The 27391-nt window shown below is 44.7% G+C and overlaps 1 protein-coding gene across 1 annotated transcript in view; it reads right to left on the reverse strand.

Annotated features, from left to right (window-relative positions):
* rerg (RAS-like, estrogen-regulated, growth inhibitor) overlaps positions 1-27391 on the reverse strand; it is a 64931-nt gene that overhangs the window by 18929 nt on the left and 18611 nt on the right. The window lies entirely within an intron of this gene.

A 27391-nucleotide genomic window follows, 5' to 3' on the forward strand; every position in this document is an offset into this window, starting at 1 on the left:
AACAGTTCCTCATTGCTCTGATAGCAATACAGTAATGCTTTGCGCAGGATGAGACCACTGGTCCATCTTGCCAACCCTTCCAAACCTCCAATCAGTTTCCTTACTGTGATTCTAGATCACATGTCCTCGAATCCCATTTACTAATGGGAATTCACCAAGTGTTTTACACAGGAACAGGTGGAGATATTGGGCCCAAATTTCCCCATGAGTTGCCCTGTTTTTTTGGTGTAACTTGATTTTTCTGGTGTATCTTTTTAGATGCAAATATGGCCATTTAATTTGCGCCAGTGTAATTGAGTTAGTTCGGTTTTTTGTTAGGGCAGTTTTTTTTTCAAAAGGGGGCTTACCCAGCCACTTACACCATTTATGCCAATTTGGCCAGAAAAAAGTTGTACTAAACTAACTTAGGGCAGCATATGTGTCCACATTTGTCCGCGCAGAATTACAGTTAAGGAATCGGCGCAAGTAACTACATTTAAAGCACTACCAAGCACCAAACAAAGCACAAAAAGTAATAAGCAATTAATTAACAAATAAAATAGAAGGAACCCTGCACCTAAAGCACCAAGACCAAAGTAATAAGCAATCAATAAATAACACATAAAGAAATAGAACGAACCCTGCACCTAAAGCACCAAAATCAATCAGTAAATAACAAATAAAAAATACCTTAGGGAACGCAGCGGGCGGCCAATGAGGGAGCCCATTCAGCCAGGGCTAGGGACGGCATGCTTCAGCCCCTCCCACACAGCTTGCAGCGCGCGTTTGCAGAAACGGCCTGCCAAGAGCTACTGCAGATGCGCGCAGACTCTAGCGTGCATGTGCAGAGGTCCCGGCACTGTTTTCAGCACCGGGACCTGGCTCCGCCCCCAATCCACTGGGCCACACTGCACCACGACGGAGGAGAGGCCAAAATATGGAGGTCTTTTTTCGGCGAGCTTGGAGGCGGGCTAAAGTGGCACAGCTTGAGTGAGGGCGCCAGAAAAAGAGGTTAGGGAAATGTGGGCGTCTTGTCTCTCGAGCCTGTTCTGCCATTCAATTAGTTCATGGCTGATCTGTACCTCAACTCCAGTTACCCGCCTTTGCTCTATATCCCTTGATACCCTTAACTAACAAAAATCTATCAATTGCGGTCTTGAAAATTTGAATTGACCCAGCAGCCGCAGCGTTTTGGGGGAGAGTGAGTTCCAAATTTCCACTAACCTTTGTGTGAAAAAATGCTTCCTGATTTAAATGGCCTAGCTCTAATTTTAAGATGATTCATTCCTGTTCTGGATTCCCCCACCAGAAGAAATACATTTTCTGTTTCTATCCCTTTATTATTTTAAATACCTCGATTAAATCACCCCTCAAACTTCTAAACTCCGATTGAATGCAAGCCAGGTATATACAGCATGTCCTCATAATTTAATCCTTTCAGCCCTGGTATCATTCTGGTGAATCTGCGCTGCACCTTTCTAAGGCCAGTATACCTTTCCTGAGGTCCGGCGCCCAGAATTGAAGGCAGTTCTCCAGAAAGATTCTGGCCAAGGCTCTGCACAACTGAAGCATCACCTTCTCACTTTTGAATTCCAACACCCTTGAGATAAAGGCCAAAATCTGATTAGCCTTTTCAATTATGTTTTGTACCTGTACACAAGCTTTTAGTGATTTGTGCACATGAACACCTAAAAACTTTTGCTGCTCCAAAGCTGCTAATCTCTCACCATTAAGAAAATATTCCTATTTGTCTTTTTCAGATCCAAAAGTAAATAAGCTCATACTTTCCCACATTGAACTCCATGGGCTGGATTTTCGGCTCATTTGCGCCCCGGTTGGTGCCCCGGTGGAGCGTTAAATGCTGTTTTTGGGCGTTATGCCAGGCGTGCAGGATTTACCGCCCGGCCGCATGATTCGGCTATTGGTTTGCGTTGGCGCAAAAACTTACCATCTCGTCCTCCAATTTTAGCGTGATGACGACGTCAATTGTCATGCAACGCTACAGTAGCATCCCAGATGGAACATTCGGCCTTAATGCTTCATTTAACGCCCACCCCAGGAAACACCTAAAAAAGCCAGGCAGTGCAAGGGTGCAGCAGGCGGTATTGGCAGCATTGTTAACTGGAGGGATGAAGTACCTACATCGCAGGTCATATTGACTGCAACTGTTATGCACATAATGCTGTGCGAAGCTCCAACTTGCAAACTTCACTTTTATCTGCCATTACAGTGCCCTTACAACTTCAGTGAGAAAATGTAATGGGGGCATTATTGTTCGCCAGCGTATCATGCTCCATGCTATTGCCAGGCGACATCAAGCTAGAGGACGGACTCTTAGCCATGTCGGCCCACGGATGATGAGAGGCCCAAGACATCCGGGGAGGAGGGCTTACCCCCTACGGTTTACAGGCACCAATAATCAGACCTCCAGCTCTCTGAGGAGCAGCGTGTGAGAAGGCTACACGTGCTGACATGCTGACAGAGATATGCCATCTCCTACAGGCAGACCGATGCCTGGTCCGCTCTGGTGGCAGCCTTCAATACTCCCCTCAACAGATATCCGAATTCATTGTGGTGGGCTGCATGTTGCACAGCTTGGCCATCATGAAGGGCCAGACATTGCCAGTGGGGATTGCAGGCCCACCTCAGGAGGAGGACGACGAAGAGGAGCCTGGCAAGGCCCCCATGTGATAGATACCCCATCCATGGTGGAGGCAGCGTGGGGATGCAGCCGGACCAACACTCGCACATCGCCAGCTCGTAATGGACTGGCTCCTAAATGGAGGAAACTGAGGGATAGAGTTAATACTGGACACGCTATGTGCCCCCATAAAGGCACATCTCCGGTGACATTGGAATGATGCACAAGACACCAATGGCAAATGATGAGTCATAAATTTTACTGCAACAAAGTCACAAAAACACCCCCACCAAAATAAAACCATACAATATACAATGTTATGTTGCAGGGCACTAAACAACAATGAAACTTCTTTACTGCCGCAAGTTTTGGCTCAAACGCACAAAGTCTGTTGTGTAATGCCTGACTTAACGCCAATACTCCTCCAGCTCACATTTTCGCCAAAACTGACAGTCGGAGGTGCAAACTATTTTCAGGCACTAACTTTAACGCCCCGCCATGATTAACACCCCGAAATCCAAAAAGCTCAAAATCCAGCCCCATTTGTTATAGTCTTGCCCGCTCAGTCTATCTATGTCCCTTTGTAACTTTCTGTCCTCATCCATAAACTTACTGTGAATTCACACTTAGTGTCATCTGCAAACTTAGATATCCAACTCTCTATTCCTTCATCCTCCATAATTCACTTGGTTTCAGACCAGCAGAGATGCGAACAGCAGCGCTGAGTTGATTAGAAGGCACACTGGGGGTATCCAGGATGCAAAGAATCAAGAATCAGATAATAAGATGGCTTGAACCAGATACAACACTCTTACAGAAGATCCAGGAAAGGTGGCTGCAATGGTTTGGGCACATTTCAAGAATGGAAACAGCTAGACTACCTTTCATGGCCCTGCACACAGACATACATGCGACAAGAAGCCAAAGGAAACACTGGATAGACAATGTCAAGAGTGACTTGTCACAGGAAGGGATAGATTTAATTGAAGCAGCTCAGAACTGACAAGAGGGGAGTTCATTCATTTGGCCCCATCATCGTTGTTGAGCTGGCGGATGGGAATTTAGTAGCAGTGGTAGTAGTATTCTTTCATCAAATGTTTGTATTTATATATGCTGACTCTTTTTGTTCAGCCCATACTTGTCCATGTTCTCAGTCACTCTGAGCTGGATATAAACTCGAAGGCAGGGACAGAGCGGAGGGGATGCGGTAGTGGGAGGATGCTGGATTGAGGTTGGGAAACCCAGAAGAACAGGTCTCCCTCAGGTCCTGCTGATTACCATTTTTTTTCTTATCCCTTTCCTAGCCACAGCCAGTCAGATTGAGAGACCACAGCCGGAGAGCAGAGAAGAGGGAGGCATCGGAGAAGCCGGGGGTGGGGGAAGAGAACAGATCGGAGTCCACAGGCAACATCGGGGAGGCCGGAGCAGGGGGTGATCGGAGTCTGCAGGCCACAAAGAAAATCGGAGACCAGAGCAGTGGATAGATCAGATGGATTGGTGTGGAGAGGGCGGGGGGAGGGATGAGATAGGAAGTCTCATGGATGAGATCGGAAGGGTGTCCAATCTCAGAGTAGGGGCGGGGGGGGGGGTGGTGAAGCAGATAAGCTGGATCCAGCAGGTAAATGGAAAGCCACTTACCTCCTGGACCCAGCAGTCCTCGCCTCCCTTTAGCCGACCGCTTTCCTGAGGCCCGGGAAACCGGGCCAGCCAGGGTTAAGTTTAAAATGGTGGATAAATGAGTCACACAGCCTCATTATAATATTTAAATTGCCAACCTTCCTCCTGCGAGCTGGTTGGTTGCATGGCCCCGTCCTACCTCCATTAAAACCGTAAATGGGCAGGTTGAAGGAGGGTTGCGGTCAGAATTCAGATTTTTAACACTTTAGCATCCCACCCAACCCAAATCCGCCTGTTTTGGGGGATTAAAATTCCCACCTCTGTCTCTGATAATAGATTCCAGTAACTTCACCACAATTGATGTTAAACTGATAGGTCTGTAGTTACTGGATTTCTCTCTCCCTTCCTTCTTAAATAACAGAGTGACATTTGCGATTTTCCAATCCAAAGGCATAATTCCTGAATTTCTGGAGCTTTGAAAAATTCTGACTAATGCATCTGCAATTTCTTCATCTATTTCTTTTTAATACCCTTGGGTGGAAACTATTTGGTTTTGCTTAAAACTCCTCTGTGTTTTTTTATTCCACCACCTCTGCCAGTAATCCATTCCACAATTCTATCCCCTTCTTACTAAAATATGTTGCCTGGGTTTCTTATTTTCTTTTCACATCCTTAACTTTAAACGGTATTGACAATTCCTTGAATCCTGTGCCTGACAGAAGAACTTTCTGGGCTTAGTTTCTCCATCCTCCTCTTCTCATGATTGCAAAGTCCCAGCATAAACAATCTCTCCGCATATTCCAGCTGATTAGGTTCAGTATTTTATCTTTGAAGCGCCGCTCCACAGAAACCAGACTGAACACAGTGTTCAGATGCAGCATGAGGATATAACTGTTAGAAGACACAAGTTTCAAGCAAAGCTTCGAGTTCAGCATTTCTTTATCATTGATTTTCTTAACAAGATGGCATCTGTCGACCTGTTTTGGTGTTTTAACAACTGTCTCACAAAATTAGCCAATGTGATTGCCAAGAGTGGTTTAACCTCAGTGTAAGAAGAAGCAGCATGTAGGCACCTGTAAGGATGCTCACAGGTTTGTAGATCTGTTGAGTTGGGAGTGGCTTAGCCAGTCATGCGATGTTCGCAAGACTCAATAAAACCCCAGCCAGTTGGGTTCAGGGGATCCACGACGAGGCAGGTTGTGAACCTGGTGGATGAACTGTAATGTGTAGTGTGATTGTTAAACCTTTGCTAATAAACCAACTAGCTCTTAATAGCAATGTGTTGCCAAGAATTCTTAAGCAAAGAACCCATGACGCAAATGCTTTACACACAATATTATCAACAAGGTTGGAATTTAATGATAAATTTAGAAATGGTTAGAAATTTTTTTTGACATAAATTATTGCATGTATTTACTTGGTGTCAACAAGTCAGGAAACTAGCAAACTACTGTGCAAATGTTGTTTGGAGTAGACATTTGTTGATAAATCTTGTGGATTCTCGTATAAGCCAGATGTAAGGAAGTTCCATCGAAAAAAATGGCCACATGTAAACAGTCTAGAGTTTCATTCTTTCTAATTCAACAATTAGATTTATCCAATCAGTAAAGAAACTGCTATCATTGACTTGGCGCAAAACAGGACCATTGACAAAGTTTTAATAACTACAGCCAAAGGTTTCGCAGTTGTCCAATTCTTTCCTTGCTGTTTGAACTTTGTTCATTGGTCTTACTTCATTGAGAGGATTGGTAGGCCCACGTATTGACCACTCAGCTCAGCTTGAAATGTTTCCATTGCTACTAAAGGTCAACATTCTGATCACTTTTGTTGGCTCACTTTTTTCTTTTCTGGTTCATTCTTGTAGGTTTTGAGGTTCCTTGTGCTCCCTCGCCTACCCCTCCTCCTCCCCTTTTTACACCCAACAATTAACCAGGCTCTCTCACATGGTAAAAAAATCTATTAGTTCTGCTTGCGTAACCAATGGCAACATGATTCGCCTAGTCCTGTAAGGACTAGTAACAGAGCTGGTGTTAGCTTGTGTTCATTAACATTTACAAGACTGCGAGGACTTGGAAACCCAAGCATGGATGATATCCCGGTTATGTATATTGGACATAAATTCGGATTTTTCCCTTTAATGCATTATTAAAGGTGAAAACTAGGGAGAGAGGACCTGAAGGAGGGAGGGAGGGGGTCAGTAGGAATGGGTGTGTGTGCTAGGCCCATGCAGCAGAGCCTGGTCTCCAATTGTCTTGGATCCCCTTGCCATTGGACCAACATCTTGCTCTGTCAAGTCATGTGGTAGCGGGTGTGCAACGGCACACCACGCTAAAAGAATTCACGCACAGGCATCTTCCACCCTTTAAAATGAAGTTCGGGACCTGGCATTGGTCACCTTAGAACTCATTTTAGTGTGGAAGCAAGTCATCCTCGACACCGGAGGACTGCCTAAGAAGATGATTGACCACTGTCAAGCACGGGTCTATAGGCCCATATATAACTTTTCTTAAACATTCCCCATGGGCTAGTTCCTTCAATTAGTGTACCAAGCGAACATAATTCCTCAAAAGTGCAAATAGAGGTAGGTGAAACCATCAGAAAGACCAATAGAATTTGATGGTTTTATGAATGGGGGCATAGAGTGCAAGAGTAAAGAAATAATGATGAATTTATATTTAACATTGGCTAGACCACAGTTCGAGTACTAAATGTGCAGTTTTAGGTACCTCATTAGAGAAAGGATATTAAAGCCATAGAGAGTGTACAATGAGTGTACATGGGATTACATATGACATACGGCACAGAAACAGGCCATTCAGCCCAACCAGTTCATGCTGGCGTTTATGCTCCACTCGAATCTACTCCCGTCTTTCCTCATCTAACTCTGTCGGCATAACCCTCTAATCCTTTCTCCCTCATATGCTTGTCTATCCTCCCCTTAAATGTATCTATACTATTTGCCTCAACCACACCCTGTGGTAGCGAGTTCCACATTCTCTCACCACTTTCTGAGTAAAGAAGTTTCTTCTGAATTCCCTATTTGATTTCTTGGTGACTACCTTATATTGATGGCCTCTAGTTATGCTCTTCCACAAGTGGAAACACTCTCTCTGTATCCACTCTATCAAAATCTTTCATAATTTTAAAGACCTCAATTAAGTCACCCCTCAGCGTTCGGTTTTCAAGAGAAAAGAGACCCAGCCTGTTCATCGTTTCCTGATTGGAATACCCTCGCATTTCTGATATCATCCTTGTAAATCTTCTCTGCTCCCTCTCTGGTGCCTCTATATCCTTTTTATAATATGGTGATCAGGACTGTACGCAGTACTCCAAGTGTGGTCTAACCAAGGTTCCATACAGGTTTAGCATAACACCAAGATGATGCTTTTGATTGTAAACTATAGTTATGAGGAGAGATACGAGATGGTGCGAATATATTCACTGGAGTAGGGAAAGCCAAGATAAGATTTAGTTGGGTTTATAAAATTATCCTGGTTAGGGGTCAATGATGAGGGATCATCAATTTAAAATTATGGCTAATTACGGAGGATACAGGTTATGAGAAATTTCCTTTGACAGAGGGTTGCTGGAACATAGAGGTTGTTGAGGCAGAGACAATCGCATCTTTTAAAGGGAAATTTGATAAGTATTTAAAACAGAGGAAGTTACAAGGCTGTCTGGAAACAGCAGGGCAGTGGGATGAGTGTTGGATTGCTCCAGCAAAGAGCCAGTACAGACATAATAGGCATACTGGTCTCCTTCTGTCCTCTAAACTACTAAAGTTCTAAGGAAATATTTTAAGAAAGTAAGGATTTCCAGGGTATTGAATCAGTTTCAAACATAATTTAGATTTGAACTGTCTCCCAAGAGTAATAAACTAAATTCATAATTTGCAGTAATATTTGTGGAATTTCATTTATCTATAATACCTAAAAGTCTTAGGTATAAGTATACACTTTGTCCAAATTTTTATATCTACTTCATCTAACACCGTCCCCATCATACCTTGTTGATTAACTGAAAATAAATCAGTGTGTCCCTGACAGTATACTGTCAATAACACGCCATGAAGATCTCTATTGTTCTAGAATGTAATGTGCTCTCCGACTTGCCATGAGCAATGCCACAGGAGATCTGCTAGCATGCCATAAACACAGAAAAGCAGGCTTCCTTTTGTAACTCTTCAACTGAAATCACGCTGCAGAAGTTTAGCAATGAATGTCAACATATTCATTTGAAATAAAAACAGAAAATGCTGGTAATCTCAGCAGGTCAGGCAGCATCTGTGCAGAGAAACAGGGCCCGAAATTCACCGTTCCCGAAGGGACGGCTACCGCAGAGTTTGGGCAGTCAATTGAAAAAAATGGATCAGCCGCCGCAGTTGGGTACTTTTCCATATTCAGCTCGGAGAGGATTTGAGCGGTGTTCACTTCCGCCGGAAATGGCACGGTGAAGCCGCTGTAAAGGTGAGTTTCCAGCGGTGAGCTCTGCAGCTGGAAAGGGACTACCACAGCGAAATTCACCACGGAAAAGGAAGGACTTTTCCCGGCAGTGCCCCCGCGAGGTTTTCGATGCGGTGCTCGAACGTGACACCACTGGGGCCCTTTGGTCGGTAAATAGTTTTATTACTTATTATTGTTTTCCTTTCATTTTCCAGCATGCATCCACAGTATTTATCTTTTCATAGTTTTATTAATTATTTGTTTTTATTTCATTTTCCAGCATCCACAGTATTTATCTTTTCATATAATTTTATTAATTGTTTTGGCTCCATTAAACCTGCTGACTACTGCTCAGCTTTGCACATACCCTTGTACTTTTGTACAACTTTCAGGTCTGACTCTTTAGTGGAGTCCTGTGGGCTGCAGAGACCTGCTTGGCAGGGTTCACCCTGAGGATGGGAGGAGTGTTGGGAGGTGACACCTGGTACACCTGGTCAGAAGCAGGGTGGCACGCAGGAGAAGGCGACGTCGTCAGCACCGTGCAGACAGGCAGCGGGCAATGGAGGCAGCAACCATGATTCGTTCAATCTGCGCCAGACCAGTATGCCCGTCGTCTTCACCGGCACGAATCAGGATTGCGGTTGGCTGCTTGGGGACAAGGGATATCCCCTGTCTACCCTTGACTGCTCACTCCTCTGTGGAACCCCAGAACAGCGCCAGAGCATGCATACAATGACGCTCATTGTGCCACTAGGAGCATCATCGAGCAATGCATAGGCATCCTTAAACAGAGATTCCGGTCGGTGCCTGGACCGCTCTGGTGGCACCTTGCCGTACGCTCCTCAATGGGTCTCCATAATCGTCGTGGTCTGCAACATGCTGCACAACCTGGCCATCATGAGGGGACAGCCACTGGAGGTCGAGCCAGCAGTACCACCTGAGGAGGAGGAGGAGGAGCCCGTCACCCCAGAGCTAGAAGGCGTCGACCCATCGCCACCCTGGAAGGGCCAGGTGCAGACTGGCCAGCACCCTCCTGGGAGGGTGCATCCTCACATATATGGAGGTACCTGACACCTCCCCTGCAATCTCCCTCCACGCATTATGTACTGGCGGTCTGCCAGGTCTCCCCACGACAGGAAACAGTATTCTTCTTCTGTCCTCCACACCGTCCATCAGTGTCTCCAGCTCCATATCAGTGAACCTGTTGGCTCTCCCTGCACATCTTACACCAGCCATCCTTCCAGACTCCTTCCAACTTCCTTCCCCCCTCAGTGTCTTGCTGCAAACCTTGGCCTTTAAAAAGACTAGGGAGCAGCTGGCTCATTAGAAACCTTTACCTGCATGCTGAATTTCTCAGCGATGATAACACTCAAATTAAGACAGCCATACTGATGAAAAACCCACTTTGGAAGGGTTCATTACTGCTGGAACCCATTTGTTCACTTTTGGAGCTGAATATGGGATGGCCACTCAAAAATTTTGGCGCTAATGGCCACAAAAAGGTGGGGTAGAGCACCAGCTTTCCAGCGGTACTGAATTTCGGGCCCACAGAGTCAACGTTTCAGGTCTGGGACCCTTCGTCAGAACTGGAAAAGTTTGAGATGTAACGGATGTTGAAGGAAGTGCAGGGGCAGTGAAAGGGGGAGGGGAGGGAAGAACAAAAGGGAAGGTCTGTGATTGGGTGCAAGGCAGGAGAGATTTAAGAGACAAAAGGGATGATGGGCCAACTTGAGATGGTAATGGCACAAGTTGGGAAACAAAAGATGAGTCTAGATGGGGTGTGAATGGCCGATCATCACCAGCTGCCCTGGGAAAGAGACAAAAAACTGAAATCTCCCCTCTGTTGCTGTAATGATAGCATTAACCATTTACAATACACAAGTTAACACCTTCATTACACTATCAGGAAAAAAGCATTTCATATCAAAACATTAACCTGCTTGTTACTAGTACTGCCCAGTGCCTTTAGTCAAAATAGACAATTGACATCTGATTTAAAAGCTTCAAAATTCCAAGAAAATACTCTGGAGTTTTTGGCATCAAGGTGGACAGATTATAGGGATATAATTGTGAGAAAACAGAAAAGGAAGTTTGAGAGTTTCATCATATTTATCATCTTTCAGTAAGTGCTGTCGCTTTCCAAACGCGTTATAACCAAAGAATGTGTTTCTGTTTTGTTGTTTTGCTGTCTGACCAACTGCCAGAATAGGGAAATATTTGGCTTACAATTTCTGTACTCCCACATCAACGGAAATATGGCATTTAACATGATCTCTTGCCATATAAATATGGACCAATGTTCCTGATATTTTTTGAGTTTATGGGTTTTTGTTTTTACTGGAGGCATAATTTCTTAAAAATAAAGGGCCATGATAAAAGATTTATGGTTGCAGTCAACCAGGTCACTGTTCAAAACCAGACTGACTAATAGATTTGGCCTCAAATATCAGAGTATTTCGAGGTGTCCCTTACTTACTGTTGGTTGGGTTTGCCACGAGGACTGCAGATGATCTGTCTTCAATGTGGAATTACTGCCCCACAAGAAAAATCAAGCCGTCTCTGCCAACATGTTTGTGAAAATCATTGTAATGCAAAGATGGGGGGGCGGGGGCAGAAACATAGATCCTAGACAAACAGTGGAAAGAAACAAAATGTAATGGAACAATGGGGCCAAGTTTCGGCCTGAGTTGCTCCTGTTTTTTTGGAGCAACTGGTTTAGAATGGAGTATCTTAGAAATTGCAATTATCGGCATTTAGTTTGCTCCAGTTCCAGTCAGTTAGAACAGTTTCAGTTTGGAACAGAATTTTTTTTTCAAAAGGGGGCGTGTCCGGCCACTTACGCCCGTTTTGAAAGTTTAGGCAGTGAAAACATACTCCAAACTAACTTGGAATGGAGTAAGTGTAGATTTTTGTATGCTCAGAAAAACCTTGCCTACACTTAGAAAATCAGGCGTAGGTTACAAATCAGGCGTAGGGAATGGGGGGCGGGTTTAAAGGGAAGTTTACAAACATTAAACACTTCAGTTTTACAAATAAAGAGCCATCATCAATAATAAATGATAAATACATCAATAAATCAACCAATAAATCAAAAAAAATTAATTAAAAAAATTAAAAAATCAATAAATAAAACATTTTCTACTTACCGACTGCAGCACCGGGAGTCCTCCAACAGCGTGCTGGGACGGCCCCCCCCAGTGTGTCTCTGTCAGTGTCTCTATCTCTCTGTCTGTCTGTGTGTGTGTCTCTCACTCTCTGTCTGTCAGTGTCTGTGTTTCTGACAGCGAGGGGAGGGGGGTGGGGGAGGGGGAGAAGGGGGGTGGGGGGTGAGAGGGGGAGGAAGGAGGAGGGAGGTAGAGGGGAGTGGGGGGGAGGTGGGGAGGGGGTTGGGGGTGGGAGGAGGGGAGGGGAGAGGGGAGGGGGGAAAGCGGAGGAGGAGAAGGGGGGGAGGTAGGAGAAGGGGGGAGAGGGAGGGAGAAGGGAGGGGAGAGGGGGTGGAGGGAGGAGAAGGGGGGGAGGGAGGAGAGGGGAGGAGGGAGGGAGGGAGGGAAGGAGAGGGAAGGAGAGGGGAGGGGAGGGAGGGAAGGAGGGGAGGGGAGGGAAGGGGTGGGGAGGGGAGGGGAAAGAGGGAGAGAAGGAGGCTGAATGGCTGGGCCCAAGACTTCGGGCTGGATTTACAGGTAGGTGGCGTCGGGTCTCGGTTCTCGGGTCTCGGGTCCGGGGGGGGGGTCTCGGAGGGGGTCGCGTGGGTTGCGGAGCGAGGTGGTGGGGAGTCGCGGAGGTTGAGGGGGTGGGGGAGAGACGCAGAGGTTGGGGGGGGTGGATGAGTCGCCGACATCGGGGGGGAGTCGCGGAGGTCGGGTCGCTGGGGGAGAGCGGAGGTCGGGTCACCGGGGGGCGGGGGGGGAGCGGATGTCGGGGGGGGGGAGAGCAGAGGTCGGGCTGCCGGGGCGGGGGGGGGGGAGCGGAGGTCGGGTCGCCGGGGGGGGGGGGGGGAGCGGAGGTCGGGTCGCCGGGGCGAGGGGGAGCGAAGAGTGGGAGTCGGGTCAGGTCCGGTCCGGGGAGCGGGAATCAAGTCGTGTCAGGTCCGGTCGGGTGGGGGCTGAGCCTTATTCACGCAGCCCCAGTGAGGCCATTCGGCCAGGGCTAGGGGCTGCGTGCTTCGGGCCCCTCCCACAGTTTTGGGCACCTGGTGTTACTGCACATGCGCACCCACTGCAGAGGTCCCGGCACTGTTTTCAGCACAGGGACCTGGCTCCACCCCCCACAGTTCATGCTGCGCCGCGCCCAGCTCCAGAGGACCTGCAGGGAGCCGGAGAATAGGTGAGTTTTTTTTAGGCGCACTTTGTAGCACGAAAAACAGGCATCTAGGTCCGGGCTGCACCGTTTTAGGCGCGGCCCGAAACTTGGGCCCATTATGAGCAGTGTGACTAGAATGGAACGTGGACTGTATTAATAGTGATGTCAATTGTGCCTTTGATCTTCAGTGGCTATTCGAACTTTCTATTACATTATAAATAGAGAAAAGAACATAATAAAATTAAGGTTGGGAAAAGGCTATTCAGCCTATTAAAGTTTGTTCTAACTCAACCAATCCTAGCATCCAACAGCATTATGAATGCACCTATTGTCTTTGATTCTATTACCTTATGGGCAGATTATTCCGAACATACATCACTCTTTGAGTAAAGAATTTTTTCCCCTCACTCATCTGTTTTAAATTTACTTTTCACTAATTTAAATGTATGTCTTCTACTTCTACTGACCTGACTTATTTTAAAATAATATTCTGGGCTTATTTATCTATTCTACTTAATACTTTATGTACCTCAGAGCAATTCTCTTCCCACTGCCCCCCCACCCCCCACCAGCACCCCACAACATTCTTGCAAGACTGAAGAGCCTAAGCTTCTCCAATCCTTCTTTTGATCTCATCACTTTTACACTTGGGATCATTCTTGTTGGGTTATTTTTCTGCACTCTCCCCAATCTATGTATATTTCTTTTGAAGTATACTAACGAAAAGGGCACACAGTATAGCAAGTGAGGTCTGGCTACTGCATTATAAAGCCTCACTATAACTTATTTAAACTCTGGCTATGTAATCCAGCACACACTTCGCTTTCTGTCTTGCCAAGTAAGGGATCAAAATCGTCAACGTTTTAATTTAGAAGGAAGCAACACAGTTATTTTGGCTAGACAGACTGAAACAGGCTACAGAGAAATATCTGGAATACCAATTAATATCAGGCATTTCCAAATTAATTCTACAGGTGTTTTTGACATGTGGCTGGATCATCACAAAAGGAAAAAAGCCCAACATTGCTCAGAAGGCCAACGGCAATTATGAAGAGATGTGACGTTGTGGTCATACGGAAGGGGTGATTCCCCGAGCTGGCACTGCCAATGGGGAGTGGCACTCACGGGGAGTGCATCTCAGAAAGTCACAGATGTGCAGCCCATGGTTTTCTGCTCATGAAATCTGAGCTGGTTGGAAAATCACAGGTTGAATGTTCACGGCTTCTCAAGATGAACAGCCACTGCTCACCGGGAGTGACAGATTGACCAATCGTCCCTGAAGATACAAGACTCATGTAGTTCTGTGACAAATATTAAGCAAGGTCTCCTGCTCCGATTTGGAATTTTTATGATTAGGTCCTGATGATGATTTTGACAAGGAAAGCAGGAGAAATGCTTCAGTTAGCCTCGAATTGGACCAAGTTTCTGCTCCGGTCCTCTAACCACAAATAAGTATATGTGGGTGTCAGGTGAGAATTAGCCTTCACCACTCTGAAATAGCCAATGCTCATTTTGAAGGTTTACATGTGACTATTGTCACTTGAGCAAGGTACCAGAAGGCACCTAGTCCACATGGAATCATACCCCAGCAAAGAGTCAATGCTTTCTGAAGAGAGGGCAAAGGGGAAACATTAGTGAGAAAAAGCGGGGAAAGGAAATCTTGGATCTTATGGAGAAAAAGCCCTTACTGGAAAAACCATTGGAATTGGTTTAAAATATGTCTCAGTGACTGAAAAGATTCAACTAGGGCAGATCATTTCAAACAGAACAAAGCACCACTAGGTTGGTGGCTCTACTGTACTTAGTGAAGTCGTGGATCAGTTCCAAACCCTTGAGCCAAATATCCTCCAGAATGCATAACTGAAACTAGGGCTGGACTGCAAATCGGCAAGAGCTGACAAAGCATTTCAAATACATGGGTTTTATCTTTCCATGGAGCCATAAGATACAGCCCCATTTGATACCTGGAACTGGCCGAGAAGAGGTACCTCAAACAAATACTACAAGAAGATAGCAAGATATGGTTATTGATGTAGAGAACAAGGATCATACAAAAGCCACTGCACCAACAGCACAGCTCAGGCAAGAATAGACTTTATATTGTTCAAGTCCTGTATGTTGCCCAATCTTATAAAGAAACACTTCCAAAAAAGATTACTACAGCAGAACTAAAACACAGCACTATACAAAAGCATGAGCATATAAAGTGGAGATCCAGACAGCAATTTCGCTTTAAAAAGGATACCACTTTTAGCCAAAACCTGTATCAGATGATGATTGCAGGTGCCAGTGCTATATACATAGAGACGCATAAAGGACGCAATATACTTGATGATGACAATATTGATATGAGTCATGAACAACAGGGTAGCAGTGAGACTAGACCCTTTGTATCGCTTGTTAAAATATAATTAATCATCCATTTTCTCTGCTAACTTTGTCTTCCTTTATAATTCGCTGCATTACAACAATTGTGGATTCTGATTACATTTATTAACACTCTTGTACCGCCACATGCAATTACAGGAGAAGCATGTAGCTTTCGTAATGATAGCCAGGAAGTTGGAACCCAAAATGATTGACTTTTGGTCACTTATCCATCCATTTGGCACATCGCGTTGATGGCTGTTTGCTTTAACCCACAAAGAGACTATTTAATTAAAGACAATTGGAACAGTATCATCCACAGCTGGAACTCAATGAACCTTTGGATTTTTTTTGCACAACAGAGCATGGCGAGTGAGGAAGGTATGGGGACTCAGGATGTAGTGATGGAAGAGCCTCGGCCCTTGGTCTTGTCCAACAAGTTCGAGGCTCTTACTCCCTGTGTGGACGAGAGCAGGGACTGCAGAGACGATGAGCAAACTGACCACAGGACCGTTGTACAGGGGGCCATTCAAGTGGGGAGACTAAAAAGAAACGATGTAGTGGTAGGGGATAGTATCATTAGGGGGATAGATACTGTTCTTTGCAGCTGAGTGTGTGAGTCCCGAAGGCTGTGTTGCCTACCCAGTGCCAGGGTTAAGGACATCTCCTCTGGACTGGAGAGGAACTTGGAATGGGAGGGGGAAGATCCAGTTGTCGTGGTCCACATGGGTAGGACAAAGAAAGAGATTCTGCTGAGGGAGTATGAGCAGCTAGGCGGCAAATTAAAAAGCAGAACCACAAAGGTAATAATCTCTGGATTACTACCTGAGCCACGAGCAAATTTGCATAGGGTAAATATGATCAGAGAGTTAAACACGTGGCTCAAAGACTGGTGTGGGAGAAATGGGTTTTGGTTCGTGGGACACTGGCACCAGTACTGGGGTAAGAGGGAGCTGTTCTGTTGGGACCGGCTCCACTTAGACTGTGCTGGGACTAGGGTTCTAGCAAATCGAATAACTAGGGCTGTAGAGAGGGCTTTAAACTAATTAGTGGGGGCGGAAAGTTCAGGTGAACTGAAATTTAAAAAGTCAAAGAATAAGGAGAAGGCAATAGAGCAGGGTAGCACTGGGGGAAATGAAAACCAGAGCGTGACAGGAAGGGACAGAATGTATAAACATAAAAGTGTATCAGAAAGTGGGGTCACAGTAGGAGAAAATGGTAAAAAAAAAATTTACAAGCTCTTTATCTGAATGCATGCAGCATTTGTAACAAAATAGATGAGTTGACGACACAAATAGATACAAATGGATATGATCTGATAGCCATTACTGAGACGTGGTTGCAAGGTGACCAAGGGTGGGAACTAAATATCTGGGGTATGTAACAATTCAGGACAGACAGAAAGGAAAAGGAGGTGGGATAGCTCTGTTAATAAAGAATGAGATCAGTGCGTTAGTGAGAAATGATATTGGCTCAGAAGATCAAGATATTGAATCAGTTTGGGTGGAGATAAGGAATAATAAGGGAAAAAGTCGCTGGTGGGCGTAGTCTATGGGTCCCTAACAGTAGCTACACTGTTGGATGGAGTATAAATCAAGAAATAATGGAGGCTTGTAAAAAAGGAACGGCAATAATCATGGGCAATTTTAACCTTCATCTTGATTGGACAAAGCAAATTGGCCAGGGTAGCCTTGAGGAAGAGTTCATAGAGTGTATCTGAGATAGTTTCCTTGAACAATATGTTGCGGAACCAATAACGAAGCAGGTTATCTTAGATCTGGTGTAATGAGACAGGATTAATAAATGATCACCCCGTAAAGGATCCTCTAAGAATGAGTGACCATAGCATGGTTGAATTTCAAATTCTGTTGGAGGGTGAGAAAGTTTGATTTCAAACCAGTGTCCTAAGCTTAAACAAAGGTGACTACAAAGGTATGAAGGCAGAGTTGGTTAAAGTGGACTGGGAAAACAGATTAAAGTGTGGGATGGTTGATGAGCAGTGGCAGGCTTTTAAGGAGATATTTCATAACTCTCAACAAAAATATATTCCAATGAGAAGAAAACACTGTAAGAGAAGGGATAACCATCCGTGGCTAACTAAGGAAATAAGGGATGAGATCAAATTGAAAATAAGGGCATACAAAGTGGCCAAGACAGTGGGAGGCCAGAGGATTGGGAAACTTTTAAAAGCCAGCAAAGAACGACTACAAAAATAATAAAGAGAGGGAAGATAGATTATGAAAGCAAACTAGCCCAAAATATAAAAACAGATAGTAAGAATTTCTACAGGTACATAAAAAGGAAAAGAGTGGCTAAAGTAAATGTTGGTCCCTTAGAGAGTGAGACTGGGGAATTAATAATGGGGAACAGGGAAATGACAGAGACTTTGAACAAATATTTTGTACTGGTCTTCATGGTAGAAGACACTAAAAACATCCCAATAGGGGATAATCAAGGGGCTATAGGGAGGGAGGAACTTAACACAATCACTATCACAAGTAGTAGTATTCGGTAAAATAATGGGACTAAAGATGGACAAGTCCCCTGGACCTGATTGTTTGCATCCTAGGGTCTTAAAAGAAGTGGCTGCAAAGATAGTGGATGCATTGGTTGTAATCTACCAAAATTCCTTGGATTCTGGGGAGGTCCCAGCAGATTGGAAAACCGCAAATGTAATGCCCTTATTTAAAAAAGGAGGCAGATGGAAAGCAGGAAGCTATAGACCAGTTAGCCTAACATCTGTGGTTGGGAAAATGCTGGAGTCCATTATTAAGGAAGCAGTAGCAGGACATTTCGAAAACCATGATTCAATCAAGCAGAGTCAGCATGGTTTTATGAAAGGGAAATCATGTTTGAAAAATTTGCTGGAGTTCTTTGAGGATGTAACGAGTAGGGTGGATAAGGGGGAACCAGTGGATGTGGTGTATTTGCATTTCCAAAAGCATTCGATAAGGTGTCACATTAAAGGTTACTGCACAAGATAAAAGTTCACGGGGTTTGGGATAACATATTAGCATACATAGAGGATTGGCTAACTAACAGAAAACAGAGAGTCAAAATAAATGGGCCATTTTCCTGTTGGCAAACAGTAACTAGTGGGGTACCGCAGGGATCGGTGCTGGGGCCTCAACTATTTACAATCTATATTAATGAAGGGACTGAGTGTAATGTAGCCAAGTTTTCTGATGATACAAAGATAGGTGGGAAAGCAAATTGTGAGGAGCACACAAAAAATCTGCAAGGGGATATAGACAGGCTAAGTGAGTGGGCAAAAATTTGGCAGATGGAGTATAATGTGGGAAAATGTGAGGTTATCCACTTTGGCAGAAAAAATAGAAAAGCAAATTATAATTTAAATGGAGAATTGCAAAGTGTTGCAGTACAGCGGGACCTGGGGGTCCTTGTGCATGGAACACAAAACTTTGGTATACAGGTACAGCACGTCATCAGGAAGGCAAATGGACTGTTGGCCTTTATTGCAAGAGGGAGATGGAGTATAAATGCAGAGAAGCCCTGCTACAACTGTACAGGGTATTGGTGAGGCCACACCTATAGTACCGCGTGCAGTTTTGGCCCCCATATTTAAGGAAGGATATACTGGCATTGGTGGCTGTTCAGAGAAGGTTCACTTGGTTGATTCCAGAGATGATGGGGTTGACTTATGAAGATAGGTTGAGTAGGTTGGGCCTATACTCATTGGAGTTCAGAAGAATGAGAGGTGATCTTATCGAAACATATAAGATAATGATGGGGCTCGACAAGGTGGATGCAGAGAGGATATTTCCACTCATAGGGGAAACTAAAACTAAGGTGCATAGTCTCAGAATAAGGGGCTTCCCATTTAAAACTGAGATGAGGAGGAATTTTTCTCTCAGAGGGTTGTACATCTGTGGAATTCTCTGCCCCAGAAAGCTGTGGAGGCTGGGTCATTGAATATATTTAAGGCAGAGATAGACAGATTTTTTGAGCGGTAAGGAAGTAAAGGGTTATGGGGAGTGGACAGGGAAGTGGAGCTGAGTCCATGATGAGATCAGCCATGATCTTATTGAATGGTGGTGTAGGCTCAAGGAGCCAAATGGCCTACTCCTGCTCCTATTTCTTCTGTTCTTACATTCTGATGGCATTCCAAATACATCAAAGGAAAAAAGTTACTTTAATGGCTTATTGCACATCCTGGAAACTGGGACCATTGGTCTCAGGTAGGAACACATGTTCATCTTTACATTTTTGAAATACACTACTGGGCAGAACACTGCAATCATCAATAAGCATGAGTCACAAATTCTGCATACAGCCGACTTCATTCAGAAAAAGATATCCTGCAGCAACCAAAATAAAAGCCTTTCAGAATACTGATGCCTTCAGTCAATTTAGCATTCTTCATTCAGCAACAAAGCAATAAAGCATCAACGTGTCCACTTGTAGAAGACAAGAGCTTTTGTTAACCTTTAAACATGAAAATATTCTACGCTGCAGAGTTTTTCTCATTTGGCTCGCTCATTGTCAAATTATTCTTAACCTGGTTCAGCAAAGGGAGGATGAGTCACTGCTTTATTCATGTACTGTACAGTCAGACCTTGTGTTGCCATGTACAGAGTATGCAGTATTTGATTCAAGCTATGGAGCAGTATACAGGCAACTGTATATTTTGCCCCTTTTAATTATTTTTTGGGGTGAACTTTTCTGCAGTTAAGGTGGAATATCTTTCTACAACTGACTTCCATGGTTAGAACTAAGCACTGTCAGGCTGTCATCACACAGTCAGACGCAGGTTAAATCTCTATCAGCTTTTCCACCAATGATGAGTCTTTGGGGCTTAATTTCTGACTGTGTGCCAGTGGCAGAGAATCTTGCCCTCTGCCAGTTGATATCAGAACACTGTGGGCACACTGCCAACATCCACTGGCAGTAGGCACAGTCTCCCACCTTCAGCCCCTCCAACTCCATTTCAGAACAGCATTCTATTATTCTATCCTAATGACGACTCTGAATTATATGACCAATTAGTGTCCAGACACAAACACATTCACAAATTAGACATATATAATACACACATTATAATGGAGATCACTGGGATTTGAGTTTTTCCTGAATCTTGAGATCTTTAGGATGCTTCACCCCACTGCCTGGGATATGTGTACAACAGAAGTCCAAAATAGATTTTTAAAGAGACTGACTGTTGGTGACACTGAAACCGAGACATATTAAGTATTATTACTATTAGTGTTACCAACAAGTACATTTGTATCAAGTGTAGCCATATTTGAGATCTCTCTGCCTCTCCACCTCCCTCTCCTACTTCAAGACTCTCCTCAAATCCCATCTCTTCACAGGACGCAGGTGGGGCGGTAGGTGTTCATGCGTTGCACAATGGGCCGCACAGCGCTGCCGCGTTGGAAGGCTCCTTCCCTCCCTCGCTGCAAACTCTGCAAGAGAAAAACTTACCTGGACCCCGACGGCAGTCAGTGCACTGCAGCAGAGTGCCGGGCTGATCGATCGCAGGGGAAAAGTATCGGAAAAAATTCGAAGAGAGCATTTCGTAATGTTTTTCACCTACCTCGGCCACCTCGCCTTTAAGCATCATCCCCGAAACGCCCGGCCTCCCCATCAACGCCTCCTGCAGCTGCCGGTGTTGTCGCCCGGCGATGCAGGGGGCAGAACCGAAGTTCGGATCCGGGGTGCGACCGGGGCGATGCGCACATCAACTCCGTACCACTGCTGTAAACCTCTCGCTGAATATAGCGGGAGTCGATCTTCCCGGTCAGTAGGAGCTTCGCGCCCTGTTATCGCCCTCTGGAGGCGATAACGGAAGGTGCTATGGAGGCCAATTTCTAGGCCTAGATCTCTTTTGACTTAATCCAGTAATGGTTGCATACATTGCCCATTCTTTCTTCCTAATGAGCATACTTTATACTTGTTCATATTTCATATTTCTGCTTCTGGTTTACCCATTGACATTTTTTTTCTAAGGGGGAGAAATTGCAAATCACCCCATTTCGGGCGGTAACCTTTAAGTATCACCGGGCACTACGCAAGTGAAGCCGACGCGAATATCCAGTTTCACTCTCCAGGAAGGAAGTGAAGCGCTAAATCAAGCGCTACCACTTCTCTTGGGGTGCTAAAGCTGGCAAGAGGAGCAGTAGCAGCAGAGCGCTGCCCAATGTGGAGCAGTAGCAGCGCTGCTGGGAACAGAGGACCCTTCACTCCCTTAAAGGGAAGGGCCATTACTGGAGACTCTGCATGAAATTGATGTACCTCATCACTGAAGATCAGCCACAAGCACTCTAACAGCGTGCAGGGCTGATCAATCACGGCACAGGAAAATGAAGAAAAAATAACCTAAGGGGTGAAAACAAATTTTTCATTGACACAAGCGGCCTTACCTTTAAATACCGCTCCCCACACGGCCGGTATCCCGAACAACGCTTCCTGCAGGTGCCGGTGTTGACGCCCGGCAGTATTGCAGGTTGCGGAACCGAAGTTAGAATCCGGGGTGCTACACAGCCGGATGGCGCCATGATCTCTGGGGTGCAGGAGATTGTGGCGCTAGAGGTAATCGCCGCCTCAAACCTCCACGATAAGTTCGCAGGTGTCGGTGCTCTCGCTGCACACTGTCGCAGAGCCGTTAGGGCCCCGTTATGACCCCCCGGAGGCACTAAGGTGGAGTCGCAATGGAGGCCATTTTCTAGCCCTAACCCCTTTTGTAGTGTCCAAACTGCCTTCTCAGGTCCAATTTCCTTTGCTTGTTGCTTGTGAATTTGACCAGTTTTCATTGAGTTTCAGAATCCAAGTCATGAATATAAATTAGCAGCAGAGGAATGCCCCAATTCCAATGATCAAATACTCCATGGGATGCAAGGCTGCCCAAGCTGCTGGAAGTAGAGGAGGTGGCATCTGGGGAGGGCAGCAGTCAGAGATTGGATAGTGGAGGTGTGGGGATAGGTAGATTGATTCGTTTGATTACCTTGGGCAGCATTTATATGAGACTATTCCTCAGGGAATTAAACAAGCAGGATAGAATTATAGTGGAGTAAGTTGTACATGGTCTGCGAACAGGGTAGGCTTGATGGGCCAAATGGACACTATAAGTGTACAGCTACACTGCAGTCTGAGTCCTGCAACTGCAGTTGGAGTTCCAGCCAGTCAGAACCATGTTTACATTTCTTGGCTTCAGCCTGGTTAGAACGTTAAATGTCCGCTGTAGGGGCGAGGTCTATGTAGACTGGAAGCACAGCGCTTTTCCAACAGTTTTAAATGCAAATGTTTAGAACATAAGAACAACTTGTATTTATATAGCGCCTTTAAAGTAGTAAAATGTCCCAAGGCACTTTACAAGAGTGTGAAAAGACAAAAAAATTAATTTGACACCAAGCCACATAAGAAGAAATTACAGCAGATGATCAAAAGCTTGGTTAAAGAGGTAGGTTTTAAGGAGTGTCTTGAAGGAGGAAAGAGAGGTAGCGAGGCGGAGAGGTTTAGGGGGGGAGTTCCAGAGCTTAGAGCTGAGGCAGCTGAAAGCACGGCTACCGATGGTTGAGTGATTATAATCAGGGATGCTCACAAGGTAAGAATTTGAGGTGCACAGGTATCACAGAGGTGGGGGGGGGGGGATGTTGTGGGACTGGGGGAGATTACAGAGATAGGGAGGGGTGAGGCCATGGAGGGATTTGTAAACAAGGATGAGATTTTTGAAATAGAGGCATTGCTTAACCGAGAGCCAATGTAGGTTAATGAGCACAGGGGTGATGGGTGAGTGGGACTTGGTGCGAGTTAGGACATAGGCAGTCGAGTTTTGGATGAGCTCAAGTTTATGTAGGGTTTAAGTTTAAGAAGGTGAGAATTTCTGCTCTAAACATCTAAACTGAAGTTGGGTAGAGTTTAGGAACACCCAAGAGGTCCAACAGACTCCTTGAATTCCTCGTAAACCAGATTTCAACACCGCACTGGAATCACACTCCATGTGAGATCAATGGTGCGATATTACCGCCTTCAGCTGATGTTCAGTTTCCCAGTTCTCACATTCCTCACCCGCACAAGCAAAAATTAAATACAGTAGGTCTCTTGTGAGATGTTGCGTGGGTCATGAGGGGACTTCCCCAGAGTGGGGTCAAACAGGAAGAGTCATGGCTGCAGAACAGGCCTGTGCCGTGGTAGAGAAGCTGGTGCCATGGTTGGGTCAGGTCGGACGATGCGAGGTTACAGACTCAGTCAGCATTAAAAAGAAAATCCATCGAGGAAGCAAGTGCAGACTTTAGTTCCAGGTTCGACAAGGAGTCCATCCACCAGAAGCAATGCGAAGTCAGCAAAGAAGACATGGCAGAGACATGACCAATGATCGCACCTTTATGATCAGCTTCTTTCCTGTGGCAGTGGGATCTGATTGCTCAGCATATGTTTGATAATACCATGTGACTAGCCGGGGCAAATCAGAAAGAAAACTGAAGCACTACATTCATACAGAGACCAAACAGTCTATTAGTATATATAGGTAGCACACAGTCAAAGAAAGCCATCTCTACACACTCTGGCTTATTCAGCGAGCCTGCATTGCCCTTGGGAGTCTCATTGAACAGGAGCGCAGGTTGGATAATTGGCAATATAGTGTATCCCTTTCTCCGAACCATGCCCCTGTTGAGCAAGGCTCCTTCTTGGGAGCATTGGATTGCTGAATTTGCCCAAGTGTGCAACTATGTAAGTAACTTCATACATTACAGATAACGATGTAAAGCTGTGATAGTAACTGCAACAATTCACCTCAAGTTCCTCACATGATCTCGGTCATAGAACTTCCCCACTGGGTTTTTAATCCCCATTGCAGCTCAGTGTTGCCATTCCAATAGCAGGTGCTGGATGACAGACAGAACAGGCTTATTAAAATCCATCCATTATTGTTAAATCAGCTTCAAATAAGTAGGATGATTTTATTAAATTCTAAAAATACTTGATTCCTTAAATCACGCCTTTTAAAATACGGCGATTAGTGCAGTAAAGAAGATTAAATGAACAGGAATCTATCCCAGTTTCATCTCCCTGCATCTAGCTGATTTGGCAGTAAGTATCTGAATGGAAACTTTGTTTCGAGAGAAAGCAAATATTTAGTTTCAATAATTATTGTTTGTAACTCTATTTAAAAGCTGACTTTAGCATCCTGTTTAAAATAATTGTAAATCTTAGCATATTACCATGATTTTATAAATGTCCCACACCCATTGACCAAACACGCAACTCCTCACAATAATGTTTAAATGAGCCACATAGATTTTCTATTTTGGTTTTTAACTGTGGGGAAGTGCAGGAAAACCTAAGATTAAGAGATTGGTGGCTTGCTTTAATTGAATGTTTTTTCCTCTCGAGAACTGTTATGATTACAGCTTGGGTTCCTCTCTCTATATTCAGCAGCCTGTGTTTAGAAACTCATCATTTAACCATCGAGTCAGTGTTTTAGAAACAGGGTTCAGAGTTATCCGTCTCGTTTCCCGAATGTCATTTTCTTTTAAAAACACAGAGTGGCAAAGTGTACCATTGTGAAGGGTCACAGATTCCAAGCAACAAAACTCCATTCAGGGAATTCCTCATCTTAACCATGCAACATAAAGGAAAAATATTGAAATGACAGGCTGGTCAGGGTTAGGTCTAGAACTTGTCCCTCTTGCCAAGTGAAGGCACACGATGTGAGCAGACTACAGAGAAAGAGCAGAAAGTGATCAAAAATTGCACTCAGAATGAAAAGCAGCAACAATAAGAACTTGCATTTATATAGCACCTTTAACATAGTAGAACGTCCCAAGGTGTTTCATAGGAGTGTTATCAAACAAAATTTGACACCAAGCCACATAAGGAGATATTAGGACAGGTGACCAAAAGCTTAGTGAAAGAGGTAGGTTTTAAGGAGCGTCTTATAGGAGGAGAAAGAGAGATAAAGAGACAGAGAGGTTTAGGGAGGGAATTCCCAAATGGTGGAGTGATGATAATCAGGGATGCACAAGAGGTCATTTATTACCGCTTCGTAAGTAATTAATTATCAGAATTTTCAATTGATTACAACTCTTTCTTTTAATATTTACTGTATCTGTCTGGAGCAAGTACAATGAAAACAGCTGAACTTTGGACTACTTGTGGATTATTTTTCATTCCTTCATGTGACAACCAGCGTCAAGATAAAACACACACGCGGTCGACTTCAGTGAAACCAGCTTGACGTCTGGCAGAGTGCCAACCAGGAGAAAAATATTTGAACCCACTGGTGCCAGCCCCAAGTGATGACTGTGAGATGTCACTGTGGCCTCCCACGCCATGGACATGATTGCAGTTTAACACTTCACATGCTGCGTGGAGAGAATCTAATGTACAGTCAGCACTATAAAAGGGAACAACTGCACTTCTTGAATTCTTAAACCAGCCAGTGCACACTCTAAACATGTGGGAAATAGGACTCAACAGCAATGACTTACATTTATATAGTGCCTCTAATATAGTAGTGTCCCAAGGTGCTTCACAGCAGTGAAATCAGACATAGACACCATGCCAAAGAAGAAGACATTAGGGCAGGTGACCAAATGTTTGGTCAAAGAGGTATGATTTAAGGAATGTCTTAAAAGGAGAGAGTGGTGGAGAGGCAGAGCGGTTTAGAGAGGGAATTCCGGAGCTTAAGGTCTCGACGGCCGAAGGCACAGCATTCAATGATGGGGCGAAGGAAGTGGGTGATGCACAAGAGGCCAGAGTTGGAGGAATGTAAAGTTTTCAGTGGGTTGTAGGGCTGGAGGAGGTTACAGAGATAGAGAGGCAATGGAGGGATTTGAACATGAGGAAATATGCAGACATCACTGTTTTTTCTAACTAATGCTTTCAGATCAATTTCACAGGTCTCTATGCTCTAATGAACTGGATTGATGTTAGCACGGAATTAATCGTGCAGAAATATTAGCCATATGTGATGCCAAATGTGTGGAGCTGTTGAGATAGTGCTTTTAAAGGACGGAATTCATTATTTTTTTTTGTTGCAGAACAAATAAATTTGAACTCATTGCCTTGTAGGTACACAGCTGTGAGAGGGTAGATTTATTATCCTTTTGCTTTTTGGTGGATTTCAAGCGCTTAATGACAGTCAAAGAAAGGAGTAGTATTTGATCTCTGGCAGCTCTACTGCAGTTGATTACTAAGATATTTTATGCCAAGTTTTTATTACCATGGGTCAAGTTTTATGGGTTAGCGCTAAAATCGGATTATCGGGTGCGCTGGTTATTAAAATAGCTGGATCATGTGGAGGGACAGGGATTGAGTCTGCTGACCTCTGTGCTTGTTTCGTGGTCCTTTTAGTTTTCTGATAGCTAATTTCCATCTCCAACCGTCTGACTTGCCCGACCATCGAGCAAGGCTTGTGAGGGATGCTAAAGGATTTGCAACTGTGAGCGCACCGTTCGGCAAATTCAGTGTACCGGTACCGGTGGTGCTGAGGAGTATCTGCCGGGAGCACAGCGCCAGTGTGCAACGCCCCCGGTATGGACACGGATATAAAATTTGGTTTGCGCTGCACCTGAAGTGACCCTGCCAGAGAAAGCTGATGTGCAGAGTTGTCCCAGGATGCTAAGGGAATGAATGACTGCATGAGGTAAGTGTGACTGATATTTTTATTTTGGCGATTTAACTTTATTTGGGGTTAATAATGTATAGGGAATGTTTTTCGTGTTTTCAGTTTCGATTTTTTTTGCATGGAGGCCTCTCTTAGGTTACTGCGAAGCCGACACTTCCCTTAGCGTCCACTCCACTCTCAGGGCACAGAAACTGAATTTTGCTGTAGCCGTCTCTATAAATTTTACACTGCTAAATTTAATGGCTGCCCGACATTATCAACTTGGGAAGCCTCCAACCAAATTTCTAGCACCTAGCCTGAGAACATACCCCTGGAGACAGCAGACTCATTCAGTTCGGGGTTTCTTTTGTGCCTCGGAGCACAGGTACCAACAGCCAAGTTAATACACAGTGCTGTCCTTAATGAAGTGACAATCACTGCCATTGATAATCAATAGTTAATTAGTGGGAAATACTG

This window comes from Pristiophorus japonicus, chromosome 13 (assembly GCF_044704955.1).
Source record: "Pristiophorus japonicus isolate sPriJap1 chromosome 13, sPriJap1.hap1, whole genome shotgun sequence".
Taxonomy (NCBI): domain Eukaryota; kingdom Metazoa; phylum Chordata; class Chondrichthyes; family Pristiophoridae; genus Pristiophorus; species Pristiophorus japonicus.